This window comes from Tiliqua scincoides, chromosome 14, assembly GCF_035046505.1.
Source record: "Tiliqua scincoides isolate rTilSci1 chromosome 14, rTilSci1.hap2, whole genome shotgun sequence".
Lineage (NCBI taxonomy): Eukaryota > Metazoa > Chordata > Lepidosauria > Squamata > Scincidae > Tiliqua > Tiliqua scincoides.
In genome coordinates, this window is record NC_089834.1 from 13,023,488 (window position 1) to 13,040,133 (window position 16,646).

Sequence of the window (16,646 nt, forward strand, 5' to 3'; positions counted from 1 at the left end):
CCCAGACACCTGACGACAGGCCACAGTTGTGGAGGGGGGCAGTCCTTGCCCTCACCTGCCGAGGGGCCCCATTACAGCAGCAATGAGCTGCAGGTGCGGGGTGTCGTCTGTTGCCAGTCTCTCCCCCCCACCGCTGCGCCGTGATATACGACTGCAGGAGACGTTTGGCTCTGCAGAAACGAGTCTGCTGGGAGCAGATTCAAGAGCAATTACAGAATTAAAGGTTGATAACAGGCAGCGTCCCGGAAGCCACTTCTCCTCCAAGGCTGGCTCTAAAAGCAGGCCATAAATCACCCACAAATGCCACGTTCATGTAACTCCGCCTGTTATACCCAATGCCATGTGCTCCCTTCTCTCTAGCTGAGCCAGCACTCCAGTAAACCCCCCCACCACCACCACTGCTACTAGGATCATGCCCTTATCCCTGCCTCTCCATGAAACCCAAGCATCTAATCCTCATCTTAAAGTTTTCTCTGCGCTTCTCTTTGCCTGTAACCGTTTATCTCCTCGTTTCCCTCTCCAGATATCACATCTTCATTCCTTGGAACCCCTTCCCAGAGCATCTCCTTCTGCTATTTGGAAGCCACCCGTCTTTTTCCAGCTGTCACCATCTCCCCCCCCACCACTGGGGAGATTTTGACGGCCAGATGCGTACAGGGGGAAACATTAATCGTGGGCACCTGGGTTCGGAGAAGAGCCCGAAGTGACACTGCTGAATTAGTTTGTGGCTGTCTCTTGATGGCGGGCCATAAATCACATCACTGAGTTTATAGCAACTTTATGTTTCCTGGCCCAGGCAGAATAAATGAAGAAGGAAAAAAAAGGATCTGGGGATCAGTGACACATTAATAATGGCCTGCCTGGGAGACAAAATTAGCAAAGTTTTTTTTTTTTTTTGTGGCCTTGGTTACCACCAAAATCTCAATGCCCTCCCTTTCCAAGAGACAGCTGGGCAGCTCCTGGGCAGTAGGGACTGCTGCTGGGCAGCTGGGATTAAACTGGCCTTCCAGCAAAAGAAGGACCCCCAGGGCTGTACCTGTCGTGGCCGTGGAGATGAGGGGATGTTGGATGCTGCTGGGCTGCAGGTATCAGGGGCAGCACGGAACAGGCCACGGAGTCTGAAAGCCCGTGCATGTGATGTCCACTGAACCAGCTGTATCTACAGTGAGACCTCCACCCTGCACATGCCCGATCTCGTCTGATCTCGGAAGCTAAGCAGGGTCAGGCCTGGTTAGTACTTGGATGGGAGACCGCCTGGGAATCCCGGGTGCTGTAGGCTTCTAGCATAGTCTTTTGAGACTGAAGGTTGCCAACTATCTCCCTATACTGAACACTATCTCCCGATCTTGTCTGATCTCGGAAGCTAAGCAGGGTCCGGCCTGGTTAGTACTTGGATGGGAGACCGCCTGGGAATACCGGGTGCTGTAGGCTTCTACCATAGTCTTTCCAGACTGAAGGTTGCCAACCATCTCCCTATACTGAACACGATCTCCCGATCTTGTCTGATCTCGGAAGCTAAGCAGGGTCAGGCCTGGTTAGTACTTGGATGGGAGACCGCCTGGGAATACCGGGTGCTGTAGGCTTCTACCATAGTCTTTCGAGACTGAAGGTTGCCAACCATCTCCCTATACTGAACACGATCTCCCGATCTTGTCTGATCTCAGAAGCTAAGCAGAGTCAGGCCTGGTTAGTACTTGGATGGGAGACTGCCTGGGAATACCGGGTGCTGTAGGCTTCTACCATAGTCTTTCGAGACTGAAGGTTCCCAACCAACCTTATTCATGGGCTTGGCGCCCGCAGATTTCAGTGTCTGTTCAAATGGCTTCCCACGCATGCTCTTGTTGCAATCCTTCCTTTACACGGCGGTTCTTGGGTATTATTATCCCCACACTGCAGATGGGGAAGACTGATGCATGGAGGGAATGGCGGGAAAGGCTCTCCTGAGGCTACCTTGTGAGTTCACGGTGGAGCTTTGTGTGGGGCACTTCCCAATCTGGATCATTCTCTTAGCCCCTGCAAAATGCCATCTCTCCCAGACCGCAGCTGACATGTTTTCCAAAAGGCAAGCAGGACAGCGTTTGTGATTGCTTTTAAAAGGGCCTGGAAGTCTGCTCCCCCCCCCCTTTGTGGGGTGAGATGGTAGCGCCTGCACGGGGTGCCATCATCCTTGGAAAAAGTGCTGGAGGGGAAGGAATGTATGCAAATAAATTCCTGTAACAAAGGATGGGGTGATATATTAAACCCGCTGAATATTTATGGGAAGCTGCTTGCCTGGGATCTCGCCACATTTATATTGATGTCCCAAGGTGAAGGAGGCATTAGATATTCCCCATTAATCACACCCAACTGAACACGAGGAGGTTGGGGGGCCCTGCCTGGGAATTCTGATTAATTTATCACCGGATCTGAAACAAGGATGCACAATCTGCTAGGAAGCAAAAGAGGCTTTGATTGGCTGGAGAGTAAAGCCAACAATGTGGATTTTAAGCTTCTGAAATGGTGTCTGGCATTGCTCACAGGGAATGCTGGTTTTTGGAGTCTTCAGAAAAGAAAGTAGAGACTCTCTGGGTTTCCATTTCTGCACCACTGCTGTCTGCAGGCTTTCTGTGGTACAGCCCTGCCTACTCGGGCCAAACCTAGATGTCTAATCTGTGGCAATGTGTGGTCCTGTCCTCGGAGGTGGTGGAGCATGTCGGAGGTCGCATTGTGAGCTGTGTGGGAAGAAGGTTTGGAGAGAAATGCTGATGAATCTCTCTAAAAACAGGGACTGGGGAGTAGGTTCGAAATAAACCAAGTAATGTCTGGCTTCACATAACAGGCAATTATAGAATTCACCATAAGATGCCGTGAAGGAGGTCGTGATCTTAGGTGGCTTAAAAAAGGTAGCAGGCACATTCCTCTCTTGCATGAATATTGGCCCGCTTAGATTTTCAAGTTGAAAGCAGTGCTTCCTACTGAAATCTCCCCCCCCCCCCTTACAAACAATAAGTGTTGGCAACCTTCAGTCTCGAAAGACTCTGGTATCGCGCTCTGAAAGGTGGTTCTGGAACAGCGTCTAGTGTGGCTGAAAAGGCCAATCCGGGAGTGACAATCCCTTCCACACCGGGAGCAAGTGCAGTCTGTCCCTGGTCTGTCTCCCTGGCTATGGGCCTTCCTTCTTTGCCTCTTAGCCTCAGACTGTTGGCAAAGTGTCTCTTCAAACTGGGAAAGGCCATGCTGCACAGCCTGCCTCCAAGCGGGCTGCTCAGAGGCCAGGGTTTCCCACCTGTTGAGGTCCACTCCTAAGGCCTTCAGATCCCTCTTGCAGATGTCCTTGTATCGCAGCTGTGGTCTACCTGTAGGGTGCTTTCCTTGCACGAGTTCTCCATAGAGGAGATCCTTTGGGATCCGACCATCATCCATTCTCACAATGTAATGTGAATGACCATGAGGCTTTAGCATCACTATTCTTCTTGAGATTACTGCACCCTCTTTGTCTTTGTCCATCCCAACCTATTAGGGTTCACATAACCAGTGGGTGTCTGCACACAAGTGATCAAATTGCTTCGTTAATCAGCTTTGCTTCAATTAGGTCTGAATAAATGGCAATATCTCTGACAGTAAACAAAGTTAGAGCGGCATCAATGTTTCTGGCACCAGACATCTCAAGGATCCCATCAGTCAGGAACCCTATAATGACTAGGGTAAAGCAATGATAACTACATGTTATGTTGGAGTTCCATTTTTATTTTTTTTTTTGAACAGCCAATGTAATTCAAAAACTCTCCTTTGTGTGTGTTCCCCAGTTTGGGTGTCATGGGTGGGGTTCAACTCTGCCCTAGAAGAGAGTCTACCCATGGTGGTCTAGCCATGGCATTAAACAGAACCTCCATGACCAGAGGCAGTCTACAGTAGGTTACTGAACACTGCTGAATGCCAGGGGACAAAGAGTAGGAGCTTAGGAAGCTGCTGCCTACAGAGTCTGGCCAATGGTTCATTTAACTCAGGATTGTCAGCTCCGATGGGCAGTGGCTCTGCAGGGTTTTAGGGAGGGTATGTTCCCCAACTGTCCCTGGAGGTACTACCAAGGAAGGCTTCCAGACCCGTCAGTAAGCAAGCACTTGCTCTGCCAGAGACATCAGCCATCACACCTGCTCCTGAAGTTCCCAAGGGCAGTTCTTATGTCCTGTGAGCCTAAATAATGGGTGAGGCAAGCACAGTTTTTGACCTTTCATCCATGTGGCATTTAGCAGGGATGTTGCCATTTGGTGAGATTTACAACCTGCACCAGCTTGAACTTTCACGCCAGCCCTGCAGCCTCATCCTTAACCTTTTAATGCAGCCAGTTCACCTTATCTCTCGATCTTGAAGTGCATTCGAAGGGGGAAGGCCAGTGAAACCAGGGAAGATAATTTAATGTGGAGCATCTCCTGGAGGTGGTTTCTTTGTCTTCTCTTTGATTTACCGATGACGGATCCGCTGGGTCCTTCATGCAGCTCGTGTGGCTACTCTGCTGAAATCCTAGGAATTAACATGGGGGAATATAAATCACGTTCAGACACCATGCCAGTGTTCCCAGTGGTTCCTGGCAAAGGCCTGCCGCTTGCCACCTGGACTCAGTGACACACTCTCCTTGCAGCCTTGGCAACATCTCTTGGAGAGTGGAAGCCGCGTTAGACTCCTGGCCTCTTCCAAATCCGCCCTGCACTTGAAAACAAACCCATTTGATTTCAGCTGAGCTTAATTCCAGGGCCAGCTGAGGTCCTCCCAACTTCTGGACCCCAGAGATGGGCAGTTTGCCTATCTCTGTATGAACCTGCTGCCCTCTGGTTGGGATCCTCTCCCCCCTCCAGGGGACCGGTTGAACTCGATGTAAAAACCAGACAGAACCCGCATGGGCATTGCTCAGCTGACAGGCCTCCTCGGAAGAAGGCAGGCCACGTTTTGCTGGCTCCCCGGTTTTTGTCTCGCATCCCAGAAGGCAGTTTCTACTGCTGGGTCAGCAAAATGCTCCCCTGCATCAGAGATGATCTTGGCTATGTTTTTTTTTTTTAAGAAAGAAAAAGCAGAAGTCAGCTCAGATGCTGAAGGCAGCAGTTCTTTCCGTTCTCCCTGGAGTCCTTCTGAATATTGATACAAGCCAAGCCCTATAAAACATGCCTCGTTCAACCACTCACCCAAAAACAGAGGCCCATTTGGCTGTCTTGGGGGCTGGTATTTGCACTCCCTTCCGGGCCAGCTCCAGAATTTCCTGACATCCTGTAGCCCCGCTGAGTGTGGCTCTGGAAAAGCCATGATCATTCAACCAGCTTTGAGTCTGTTAGAGTCGGCAGTAGAGGAGAGAGTGCAGTGCGGGTGGAGGAGACAGAACTGCTTGTGTAGGGCATGACTTGGTGACAAGACAAAGAAAATATTTCTTTACCCGGTGTGTATTTAATCTGCGGAACTCCTTGCCACAGGATGTGGTGGTGGCATCTGGCCTAGATGCCTTTAAAAGGGAATTGGACAGATAGGAAAGATCCACCACAGGTTACAAGCCATGATGGATATCCTGATTTTAGAAATAGGCTCCCTCAGAATGCCAGCGAGTGGCAGCCAGCGAGTGGCAGCCAGCGAGCGGCAGCAGGACGCAGGACGCAGGTGTCTTGTTGTCTAAATGGGCCCCCTTTGTCTTGATCCAGCGGGACTCTTCTTATGTTCATAACCTTACCAGATGGCCTCCAGTTGAATCATGGGACTTGACAGATATTTGGGGTCTCTAACAGGGAATCACCAGCACCTGCATCAACCTACAATTCCTAGAATTCCTCTTGTGTGGAAGGTACCCTGCAATCTCGTCTGATCTCGGAAGCTAAGCAGGGTCAGGCCTGGTTAGTACTTGGATGGGAGACCGCCTGGGAATACCGGGTGCTGTAGGCTTATACCATAGTCTTTCGAGACTGAAGGCTGCCAACCATCTCCCTGTACTGAACACTATCTCCCGATCTTGTCTGATCTTGGAAGCTAAGCAGGGTCAGGCCTGGTTAGTACTTGGATGGGAGACCGCCTGGGAATACTGGGTGTTGCAGGCTTATACCATAGTCTTTCCAGACTGAAGGTTGCCAACCAACCATTGGAAGGTACAACAATTCATTGCAAACCAGTTTACATCTGTAAAAACGTGATGCTTTTTTGCTGAGTTGGCGCTGGGTCAGGGTGGTCTTCATGGGCCGGAAGCAGCTCTCCAAGGTTCCAGACGGAGGAATGTCTTTCCATCCCTCCCTGGAGGTGCAGCTCATGATTGATTCCACACCCAGGACCTTCCACGTAAAATGCAGGGAGGGCTCGGTCACTGAGCCCTTCAAAATGATGGTCCGTCTCCGGCCAAATGTACCATTAGGGAGCTGGAATCCTCGTCCCTGTTCCAGATGTAGAGAACATCCTTTGTAGGCCAGCTGTATCCACCTACTCAGCAACAGAAATGCAAGCTCTGGAGCGGGTTTTGGCAACCTCATCAAAATCTCTGACGTGCGTCTACATGATTTCCTCCTTGTTCTGCTGGTTGAGCTGCTTTTCATAGGTCACTGGTTACAAAAGATCTGAACAGTCACATGGCTCTCTCCCCCCCCCCACCCCATGCTGTGTGAAATCAGCCACTTTCACCCAGCCTGTGAAACGCTTCTCCAGACGTTAATTCTGTACTCAGTGTCAGGCCGATTCACATAAGGTATCTCTGAGTCACGCAACTTTGCCTCCTGTTTATAGATGCGGTGGGGCCTGAAATAGTAAATTTGTTAGCTGCTAGTAATTCCTGCTACTCCCCAAAGCTACATGAAACAGCATCAGAGCCCCCCCCTTTCCAGGTGACCCTGGAGCAACCGGTCCCTGGGCCAAAGTGCTGCGTTGGGGCATCCTTCTGCCATCCTGCTGACCTCAGGGACGATGGAAAGCAGCCTGGTTCCAGGGAAGGGCACATCTCAGCGCTAAAGCATGTTTAAATGTGAAAGGCATCCGGTTCAAATCCTTGGAGTCTCCAGCTAAAAGAGCTGCAGGCAGTAGGACTGGGAGAGATTTTCTTGCCTAGAAGTAGCTGCCAGCCACAGAACATGTCCTGGGCTGGAGGGGGTCACAGCCTGACTCAGGAAAAGGCAATCTGAGATTAAAAATAGCTCTGCCACAGTTGGAAAATGATGGTTTCTATTACAGCCGAGGGCAGAATGTTCGGGGTGTGTGTGTGTTTTGCAATAATCTGAGTATTTCTGAGGTTCCATTCAAGAGCATCTCCAAAGTCAACATTTGGGGAGACAAAATCCAGCCCCCAAATGAGAACAGCATGCCGAAAACTGGAATGATATCAGTCGCCTTGCCTTGGTCGGCATCCCAAAGGTGGATTTGTGCAAGCTGGAAGAGGAAAGAGAGAGGAGCGGGCAGGTTTGAACTCAGTTTTTAGTGGTGTTTGCAGAGCGAAGCCATGCACAGAAAAACCTGCCGTTTTTTGAAAGGAATTTAGCATTTATTTTTTTAAAAAATGTTTCCTCAAATGAGGTCGCTGTTTCTGATCTCACTAAAAACCCTCTTGACAGGGTATGCAAAGGCCAGAGTAAATATTTCCAGGCATTCGTTGCTTACGAGCTTTTGCCATGGTCTGGCTCTATGGTTACCAGCACATTACAGAGCAATGGGGCGATGAAGTCACAGTTTCCGAATGGCCTCACCTGCCTGGCTGTGCAGGCCTGCTCCAAAGGTGGCAAAGGCGCTGCTATGTGGGTCGCAGGCTTTCGGATGGGTAGTTGCTCACCCAAGCGTGTTTGGAGGTGTCCAGGGTGCTTTGGACTGCCCTAGGCAGCCACAGTTTTGCAAGGGGTTGTGGCTGGGTAGAGATGGTCTCCCCCTCCCTCTGCCTGAGAGTGATGTGCAAGGGAGGGAGGGCACCCTCCTTCCTCTCTGCCCCCCCCACCTCTTCCCAACACACTCAGCGCAGCCTTGTCATGTTACCTGAGGCGACGTATCTGGTCCTGCCACCCTAATGTGGCGTGATGGAAGCGGCAGACCTTTAAATGTCAGAGCTAACGTGACACAGCTTTCAGAGGAAGCTGGAAGGAAATCCAAGCGCAAATTGTCCTTTCGTGATAAAGGGAGATGCCTCTTGTTCGCTTGAGTGCCCCTCTGGGATTGGGGGCTGCGAGGACAAATGCTCCATGTCCTGCCTTTTTCCCCCGGTTCGTTCTTCTGCACCAGCCAAATCGCTGGGCATTCAATGGGGCATGTCCAGCAAAGCATCAAAATGCCTTCTTTCAGGAAGCAGCTCTGTGTGTCTCTTCTGGGACCGGAGAGAAGCACCTTCTGAAACCCTATGAGTGCCCCCCCTTCTCTGCCCCTCTGTCCGCACCTCCATGATGTCTTTCTTTGCCTTCTGAGAATGGAGTTGTCTCCCCCCCATATCCCCCCTTCTCACAGCAACCAGTGCAGAAAGCATATGTCTGTGAGACACTTGAGTTATCTTAGGCTTTTGAATGGATGCTTTCTGGAATTGCTTTGGGTCTAGAAGTCCAGCCAGCAAATGAATTAATACAGAAATGGCTCTCACAAAAAACTCCCAACGCTTCCTGTGTTGGAGAAATCTTTAAACTGGTTTCCTCTTTAGGGGAGGAAGCAGAGTAGCTTCAGCAGCAGACCTCCCCCCCCCCCCGCCTCTTGCTGGGAATCAACCCCAGGTAGCCTCCCACACCCGGCTGGCTGCTAATCAATAAAGACAAACAGCAATGGCTGGCTGAAGTTGCAAAAGAAGTCATTTACTCACAGTTCCATAGAAGTATGTTTACAGCATCTGATTGAGATCAGAGGTTACTCTAACTTAAAGACAACAAGGCCATAAAGCTGCCTCGTCCTGCATGCCATGTGGTCAAGATGGCGGCGCCAGCAGAGCCAGTGGTCAGCGAAGAAAGAGAGAGAAGAGAGCGTGCTCGGAGCGAAGGGAAAATATATAGAGGTCTGGGTCACACCCCCACATAGGTCATCCAAAGGGGACAGGTAAAGTGTAGGGTATTGGGCTATGGCTTAACCCTTTCAGGACAGTATCCTTCCACCTCTGGAAGCAGATGGAGTTGCACCAACTCCAACATCCTGACCGGTTCAGGCCCATGTGCAGCTGTTCAGAAGGCTTGCACAGTCTGGGAAATTGGGGAGCAATATTTTGTGGCCAGCAACATTTGCACTCTGAGAAAGATCTTGAAGCGTTTTGCACAAGTAATTTTTCTTTCCTGCTGATCTTTTATAGCAGTTCTTAATCTTTGTGATGTTCCTGTGAAAAGCAGGCCGGTGGCTGAGAGTTGCACCAGAGTAGCCTGTGCTGGAAACAATGAAGATAGATGTGAAGGTTGGTGGCTGTTCATCCCCACCCATCAATATAGGAAGCTTCTTGTGTACTTTGGGTGGTTATAGCGGGAGGGTGATGGCTTGGCCAGAAGAAACACCACTTGCAATGTACGGTGACATAAAACACATGATGGAAAGAACAGCAGTCTTCTGAAAGAAAGAAAGAAAGAAAGAAAGAAAGAAAGAAAGAAAGAAAGAAAGAAAGAAAGAAAGAAAGAAAGAAAGAAAGAAAGAAAGAAAGAAAGAAAGAAAGAAAGAAGCACTTCACGAGTCCTCATAGCTATGGGGGAAGAACATACAAAACCAGGAGGTTTTTGTCACAGCTTCCAAAGGCAGAAATAGTTTTATTTCTTTAAAATCACTGGTTCTTATAAAACAGGTCTTGTGGCCTTGTGCACTAAACAAAATGTCTGGAGGTCATTTGCAGGCATTCATCTTAAGCTAGCTCTGAAAGACTGAGGATCAATATACCTGAAGGACCCATAGGAATCGGCCTCTGCTTCTCACCTGAGCATCTGCTCCATATCCCCGCATCTTCCGAGGCTCAGATGGCGGCAACATGGAGCAGAGCCTTTTTAGCTGCAATCTCCGCCTGTGGAACTCCCTGCTCCATGAGACCGGCTTGACCTTCTTGTCACAGTCATTTCTGTACCTGATTAAAGCTTTTAATTATTTGACCAGTTAAATAGATTTCTCCACCATTGTTTGATTGTTCTCTTGCTGCATCATGGTTGTTTCAATTCGTGGTGTGAATGGTTTTTAATCGTTAACTATCCACTTTGTAGTATCAATAATTCATGTTTATCACTAGCTGCACTTTTGCTATCAGCCCCCTTGAACCCCCATTTGGGGTCTGAAAGGGTAGGTTTCCAATCCCTGAAAATAAACAATAAATCAATTAATGAACTGCAGATTAATCAGGATTCAAAAGACTGGTTTTCTCTAGCTATACAAAGGTCAACAATATACACTCTAAGGCTGTGATCCTATGCACACTTTCCTGGGAGTAAGCCCTGTTGAACACAAAGGGACTTGTTTCTGAGTAGACATGCATGGGTTTGTGCTGTAAGTACCATTCAATAAAAATGGAGCAGTTGTGTGCCTGTGTGGATAAAGAAAAGTTATGCAGAGGGTTCACCAAGACCTGAGATTGTCATAGATTTGTATCTAATTTATTTGCCATGACAGGAAATAATGATGTCTTGTGGCTGGTACGTTTGTCTTGATCATATCGCAAAAACAGCTTATGATTCAGCACCTGATATCTCAGTACTAAGAAGGCCAGTCAAAAAATCTATGTCTGGGAGCACTATAAGGACACAGCAATGCAGAATGTAATGGCCAATGTATAGGAGGGTCACAGAACTTTCTTTGCTGGTTCCTGGAATGAATTGGGGGGGGAGCCAACCCCCATTTTTCTGCAAACTGCTTCCAAATCAACATTTATTTCCTAGTCCAACACACACACATGCTCAATTTCCCTTTCTGCTTCAGGAATTTGTTCCCGAAAGGGGGGGGAACCCCCATTTCCAAATGCAATGCAAACTGTGGATAGGACTGGATTTAAACTTAAGCAGTAATTGCTTAATTGCATTGATCTTTGCAAATTGCAAACCGTTTTCCACTGGGTGACTTTTAATCTGGCATCGATTTCCCAGTGAAGGCAACTATGAGTTTGCAGCTGAGCTTCTAGGGTTAACAAGCCGTGGGTCTGACACTTCGGAGAGTTTGGAGAGGGAAATTGCTGCAATCAAAGAGAAGACCCTCTTAAAAGCTGTTGGGCTGTTTCAGCAGAAGTTTTCATTTTTATCCTGTGTAAATCTATCTATTCCCCTTTTAAAGTCTTCTGGGCTTTCAGTTATCATGATACCTTGTGGCAATGAGTTCCAAATGCTAATTATGCACTGTGACAAAAAATAAATTAAAGCCTTGTCTGTTTTCATGTTCCCCCCATAGCCATAAGGACTAGTGACTTTTTTTCTTTTTTTAAATACCAGGTTAGGGAGTCCTTTCTTTCTTTCTTTCTTTAAAAAAAAAAAGGAGTTTTAAACCTATGTACTGATGTACTTGAAGACCAAGAATCTGTGGCAAGAGACAAGGGAGGAAGTACTGACTGCAGGTCCTGAACAAGCTTTTCTCGAGTAAAGGTCATGTCACCTCTCATGAATAAATATGCTTTGGCTGTTCAGTGCTGTCTATAGAAATTCATAGAAGGAAATGGGGGTGTGTGCAGGGAGAGGTGGCCTCCCCAGGGCTGGAAAACCAACTTGAGGAGTACGTGCCAGGCTTGGTTGCATTGCAGTGTTTCTGAAACTGGTTTGCAAAATAGCAGGTTCTTGTTCTTTGTCCTCTGTGTGGCCTCTCGTGCAAGATGTGGAGTATAATATGATTTGGTTGCACAACTGAATTGGTCACACCAGGAGAGAAGCACCCCCCCTGCACCCCCAGGGAACTCAGCTGTTCTCCTGTATTGGTGCTTGCTGAATCCAAGCAGCTGAGGGCACCGAGATTCAAAGCCAGAGCCAAGGAAGCCAGCTTGCAATGCTCAGTATTCCTAAATAGACTGCTGTGACTCTTTACATTCTGGTAGGGAGACATTTCTGGAGGAATGGAAAAGATTGGGATCAAAGAGCAATGAGAGTGTCCAGCTCTTGTTCCAGCCCTGGTGTGATGTGGTGTGGAGGTGAAAGGAGGGGCAAAGGTAGCCGTGGAGGGTCCAAGACAAATAGAACGTGGCTGTCAAGGGACAGGAAGGCAGGAGGAGGTGACTCATGGACGCTGAGGGCTGCAGACATGCAATCTCCACTTCCCTTTCTTTGGGGCCTGGGGAGAAGCTCGAGGGTTCTCCAAGTGGGAGAGATTTGCCTGGTGTACCAGGCACTATGGGGCTGCAAGGGGAAACTCTGTGGGTCGGGCGGTCATTCCCCATGCCAGTAGGGCAGTGATAGCAACCCATGGACCTCCCAGCCTGGGAGGTGATGCTGGACGGCCAGTCACAGATCCTAGACTTGCCGAACTTCTGACTGGTCTGGGCAAGTTGTCCTTGGAGTGGGGGACCAAAGAGGGCAGTGTGGGGCACTGCAAAGGTGCCACCCCCTTCCGCTTTCCAGATTTTGCCTGGCGTCACTCATTTTCCTGAATTGTGGTTGTCCCATGAATGAAACCACAATGGGGAACAGAGTTGTGAAAACTTAGAGATGTGTGTGTGTGTGTGTGTGTGTGTGTGTGTGTGTGTGTGAGACTGCACATTGCAGTTGCCAGGATGTCTGTCTGTGGAAATGTCAAAGCTTTCATAACACAGATGTTTTGGAAAAGGACATGCTGATGGGAACCATCCCGCAACCCACACAGTCCCACTCTGGACAACGAGGGGATTAATAACATCTGAGTTCTGGAGACCAGGCAGACCAGGACCTATTTGGGTCCAGAAGACCTTTCTAGCTTCAGTGGAAATTTCTAAGTGTTGGCAAAGTCCTCTTCCTGGTCCCCCCAAGCAGCATGTCATCTCGGGGAGACTGTGGGGAAATGCAGCACCCACACATTCTGGGTTTGGGACCTCAACTGTGGGAGTGCCTAATATTGCTGGTCTAACCACTGAGTATTCAGCTGCTTAGGAAAGATTTTCATCCCGTCTTTCTCAAGAAATGACAAGACATAAACACATGTTAAAGAACAATAAAAATGACATTGATCACAACAATAACCGGATAGAAGCAAAAAGGCAGGAACAGCCAGCAGAGCTAAACATAACATTCAACATTTAGATATTCAGCTAAGCATATCTTTCAGCTTAGAACACTGAGCATTCAAAAAGGTGTGTCTTAGGAGCTTTCTGGAACTGCGGGGGGTGTGCGTGTGTGTGTGTGCAGATGTGGTTCCCAAGAGAGAGGATTCCGCTTCAAGGGGGCTATGGAGAAGGATCTCTTGCACATCCCTGCAAGCTGTATGCCCAGGGCACAGGGATGGGCAGGAGAACCTCCCCAGAGCCTGGCCAACGCAAGTACGAGGATGCCATCCCTCAGGTCATGTGGTCCAAAACCATTTGGGGCTGCAAGCAAACAGCCAGTAGCTTGAATTGTGCCTGGAAGCAAACCGCGGCCCAGTGCGGCCGGCATAATAGAGGCAAGACTTGATGGTAAGGTCTGGAGTAGCTGGAAATCCAGACAAGGAAGTGGGGCCAGGAGGCACAAGGCTGCGGTTTTGGCCTGGGCTGGTAACGTTGCCGTGAGACGGTGAAAGGAGCCCCTGTTGGACCAGACCAAAGTGAGCGCGGGAGTCCAACACTCCGCTCCCTGCAATGGCCAACCAGGGACGCCCACAAGCCGGGCTCAAAAATAAGAGCCTCCCCCCACCCCCACAGGTGGCCAGTCTACTGCTTTTGAGCTCCATACAGGCATCTTGGTGCCACCCTTGAAGGCTGTGGTGGCTGAAACTCACCTGAGGATGAGGGCGGGGAGCAGGGCCTCGACAGAAAGTTGCACATGTTCAGAAGTGCTGTCGAAAAGGGACATGAATAGTCATGAGGAAGTCGAGATGTCGCCCTTCAGCAGGTTGAACCAGTGCTCGTTTTGCAACAGCTGATTGATTCTCACCCTCCTCTTCTCGCCCCTGCCCCGCTCATCTCGACTTCTCTCAACTTGTTGCCGTCTCCCTTGCGTGCAGCTCTGTGGGGAGAGCAGGCTCGAGCAGTCATTTGGTCTCTCCTTTTAAGACTTGGAGGAGGAAGAGGAGGAAGATGCCCCTGGAGTCATGTAGCGGTAGCCACATTCTAGGAGCATTCTAGGAATGGTGGTTAAACCAAATAGAGCATCTTCTTTTCAGATTTTTTTTTTTTAAAGGAATGGAAAGCTGCAACCTTACCAGAAAGCCCCCACCCCCAATTTCCCCTTTCCATTGAGTATTTGGGATCTGCTTCTCCTGATGTTTGCATACAGAAATCAAGGGCCATGTTTCACATCATCTGCAGTTCTTCAGTCTCGTTTAATTGGGGGGGGACGGGACGACAACAGTTCAGTGAGTTGAGGCTCTGCCTTTTCTATGAAAGGACCTGGGTTTAAACCCTGGCAGCATCTCCAGTAGGGTGGGTGGGGAACAGCCCCCCCCCACACACACACAAGGCCCAATCTGTGTATATTCTGATACTGACTTGAATGAGTCAGCCTCTCTATTCTGACCTCAGTTTCCTGCATATGCATCAGAAAAATTCAACTTCAGATGTGTACTTGGTATGCCACAGAATATGGCCCTAACTTAGATGAAACATAGTGGAAATGGAAAAGGTGCAAAAGAGAGCGACTAAGATGATTACGGGGCTGGGGCACCTTCCTTACGAGGAAAGGCTATGGCTATGGCGTTTGGGCCTCTTCAGCCTAGAAAAGAGACGCCTGAGGGGGGACATGATTGAGACATACAAAATTATGCAGGGGATGGACAGAGTGGATAGGGAGATGCTCTTTACACTCTCACATCACACCAGAACCAGGGGACATCCGCTAAAATTGAGTGTTGGGAGAGTTAGAACAGACAAAAGAAAATATTTCTTTACTCAGTGTGTGGTTGGTCTGTGGAACTCCTTGCCACAGGATGTGGTGATGGCGTCTACCCTAGACGCCTTTAAAAGGGGATTGAACAAGTTTCTGGAGGAAAAATCCATTACGGGGTACAAGCCATGATGTGTATGTGCAACGTCCTGATTTTAGAAATGGGCTATGTCAGAATGCCAGATGCAAGGGAGGGCACCAGGATGCAGGTCTCTTGTTATCTGGTGTGCTCCCTGGGCATTTGGTGGGCCGCTGTGAGATACAGGAAGCTGGACTAGATGGGCCTCTGGCCTGATCCAGTGGGGCTGTTCTTATGTTCTTAACTACAATTCCCTGGAGGCCTTGCAGGTCTCTTGTTATCTGGTGTGCTCCCTGGGGCATTTGGTGGGCCGCTGTGAGATGCAGGAAGCTGGACTAGATGGGCCTGTGGCCTGATCCAGTGGGGCTGTTCTTATGTTCTTATGTTCTTACGTTCACAGCCAAGGTCTGTAGAATCTTAAGAGATTTAGGGCACAATCCTAACCAGGTCTATTCAGAAGTAAGTCCAATGGGGCTTATTCTCAGGAAAGTAGGATTGCAGCCTTAATTTATTGTAGGCTTTATCTCTTTAGGGTAGAATGGAAAGCAATCAAAAAGTGCGCTTAAAAAGTGCATGTGAGTGACGGGACCAAATGGATTTAAGCACATTTTAATATAAAATGGCAGACATATAAACCTACAAGGAAACAGACAAAACGTGTAGGTTCCCTTTGAAAAGTAAATAGTTACAAAACTGCTTTTTAGTGATTGTGAAACAGTTTAGTAAAAATATAGATTTTTAAAAAAATTTTACCAGAGCAGGGCCGTCCCCCATAGGTCCAGGGCCAAGCTGAGAGCAATTGGTGCAATTGGCTTAAAGCCGGCCCTGGGATCAGACAGAAACACAGCCCCCGCCAGGGCTTGCTCACACCTGGCTGTGGCTCTGATCGTGGTCCAGAGGTAGTCCAAGCAGGATGTCCAAGATGTAACATTTGTATATCTCTCCCTCGCTGCTCACTAAGGAGTTAGTGAATTTGAAGAGATGAATCTTCCTGTCTTTCTGTGCTGACTCCCCTGCAGTGACTTTTTGCCCCCCTTAAAAAATGCCTGGCTACGGGTATGCTTTCATTCTGGTGGCCTTTGCAGCATCCAAAACCTACAGCCTACAGTGGCTGGCGCTTTTGAAACATAAACGTATCAGTGTTCAATGTGATGCCAACTGTTACCCTGCACAAGCCCGGTCTCGTCTGATCTCGGAAGCTAAGCAGGGTCAGGCCTGGTTCGTACTTGGATGGGAGACCGCCAGGGAATACCTGGTGCTGTAGGCTTATACCATAGTCTTTCGAGACTGAAGGTTGCCAACCAACCAGTGTTCAATCAGATGTGAAATTCTGCACCCAGAGCCACCTTGAATCCGCACCGCTTTCCTTCATCCACTGTTGCACCAGCTTCCGGCAGATTTGTCAAGTGTCGTCTTTTGAAACCTTGGCTCAGATCAAACAGAGCAGGCTTTTCCCCAAAGGCTCTCCATTCCGGTGATTTTCCGAATGCAGCCTTGAGCAAAATTTGTTCTGAAAAATCTGGCAACCTCCTGCCCCCATCCTCCAGTTTCCCTCAATGAAGCAACTGCTTGTTAAACGTGGAGACTTGGCTGACTTGTAGGACTTGTGCCAGCTTTCCTAGATCACTGAGTTACACCCTCTCTTCCAGCTGCTGGTTTTAAGAGTCAGCCCAAGTTCTCATCCTGAAATTCTG

At 48.9% G+C, this 16,646-nt stretch overlaps 3 pseudogenes; all 3 read left to right on the forward strand.

Annotated features, from left to right (window-relative positions):
* Positions 1–1,157: 1,157 nt before the first annotated feature.
* LOC136634970 (5S ribosomal RNA) lies at positions 1,158–1,279 on the forward strand (annotated as a pseudogene).
* A 181-nt stretch (positions 1,280–1,460) lies between these two features.
* On the forward strand, positions 1,461–1,583 carry LOC136634789 (5S ribosomal RNA; annotated as a pseudogene).
* Positions 1,584–16,105: 14,522 nt separating this feature from the next.
* LOC136634882 (5S ribosomal RNA) lies at positions 16,106–16,219 on the forward strand (annotated as a pseudogene).
* The last annotated feature ends 427 nt before the right edge of the window (positions 16,220–16,646 follow it).